This window comes from Carlito syrichta, unplaced genomic scaffold (genome assembly GCF_000164805.1).
Source record: "Carlito syrichta isolate Samal-C Ts95f unplaced genomic scaffold, Tarsius_syrichta-2.0.1 Scaffold303707, whole genome shotgun sequence".
Taxonomy (NCBI): Eukaryota; Metazoa; Chordata; class Mammalia; order Primates; family Tarsiidae; genus Carlito; species Carlito syrichta.
In genome coordinates this window covers 182517-184287 of record NW_007247803.1, presented here as the reverse complement: position 1 = coordinate 184287, position 1771 = coordinate 182517, and the positions used below count along the sequence as shown (strand labels likewise).

Below are 1771 nucleotides of genomic sequence, written 5' to 3'. Positions count from 1 at the left end.
AGCTGCTGATACAGCTATTAACAGACACAGAAGCACTACTTAGTTGAGACAAGAACACTTTAGAGATAGCTAAGCCCTGTGAGGAATTTTCTGCTCATTTGTACCTCACAATTTGAGTCATGTTTGAGATGCATACACTGTATCACTCATTTTTGCTTATTTATGTGTTTATAATAAAGATGATTACCAATATCTACTGATGCAAGCAGTTATAACTTACTGTATGCAAGCAGTTATTCCAGGAGTTTTCTATGTATTACCTTGTTTATTCTCACAATCATTCTTAAGAGAAATATGCTGTTTAGAGATGAGAATACTGAGGTACAGAGAAGTTGACTGTTTCGCCCAGCTTTGCACAGTCAGTAAGTGGCAGAGTCAAAGTTTAGATCTAAGCACTCTGGCTGCAGAGCCTGATAGGTAACTACTACTGAGGTGTGATTTTGTATGTGCATATATGGTACGGCTGCTGTAGTTTTATTTCTCTTTGAAGACCCTTTTTTTCCCCCCTCCAGCCTCTGCATCTCTTCTCTCTTTGATCATTTTATGCTCATTCTCATCCTGGTCAGCGAAACCACCACTGTGCTTAGTGGGAATCAGTATATCAGTTAAGGAACACATTTGGGTGTAAGTAGCAAAAAACTTCATCTATGGTAGGTTAAGCAATTAGGAGTTTATTTTTCTAAAATGATAAATCTGGAGGTAGGTGGTTGAGGGCTGGTGCCTCTGCCGAATACTGTTGATAAGGATGCAGGCTTGTGCTCTTGTGCTCTTCTGTGTCAGTCTTGGCTTCGTGCTGGGGTCTCATAGAGGCAAGATGGTTATTGCAACTTAAGACATCAAGGATGCATTCCAAACAGGAAAATATGGAGGGATTTTATTTTATTTATTTATTTTTGAATGAGAAAGTAACTTTATTTCATTTTGGGGAGTGAGCAGGTGTACAGTCTCAAAACTTCTGGATCTGTTTCATGGTGCTAATGGCCTTGGTGACCTTGAGCACATTGAAGCTCACTGTCTTGCTTAGGGCCAGCACTGATCTACTGTGATGATATCGTGGATCTGGATGTCCCTGAAGCAGGAGGACAGGTGCTTGGACTTGTTCTTGTAGCACTTCTCAAAATGATTGTACTTGCGGATATAGTAGAGATAGTTCTGGCAGATGACACTGGGCCTCTGCTTCTTCATGTTGGTTACCACGCCAGACAGGATCTGCCCTTGGATGGAGATGTTACCAGTGAAGAGATATTTCTTATCAGTGTAGGTGTCCTCAATGGCCTCCTTGGGTGTTTTGAAACCAAGACCAATGTTCTTGTAGTACCCACAGGAGCTTCTCCTTGCCAGTCTCTCCCAGCAGGATGCTCTTGTTCTGGGAGAAGTTTGGCAGCTTCAGGTAGGCATACTCAGTCTGAATGTTTGCCATTTTCCTGGCCAAAAAAAAAAAAAAAAAAAAAAAGGAGCTGTATGGAGGGACTTTAAAAAGGGTCTTGCCAGCCTGGTTCATCCCTTTATGTCAGAAAAGAAAAAGTTTTTCCAGAAGATTCACATAACTGATTTTTGTTTTATTTTGTATTGGCCAGAATTAGGTTGCATGAGCATTCCTAGATATCAATCACATGAAATCATGTTGTCATGACTGATTGAGACCAGTGGCAGTTCATCTTCTGGGATTGGAATAGAGGCATACTACCACCCAAAGAAATTAAATTTGTACTGAAAGAAAAGTTGGATGGGATGGATATTGTGGAAACAGTGGACAAAATTGGCCATAGGA

General features: G+C 40.8%; 1 pseudogene; it reads right to left on the bottom strand.

Annotated features, from left to right (window-relative positions):
* Nucleotides 1–946: 946 nt before the first annotated feature.
* LOC103261460 lies at nt 947–1420 on the bottom strand (annotated as a pseudogene).
* Nucleotides 1421–1771: the final 351 nt, after the last annotated feature.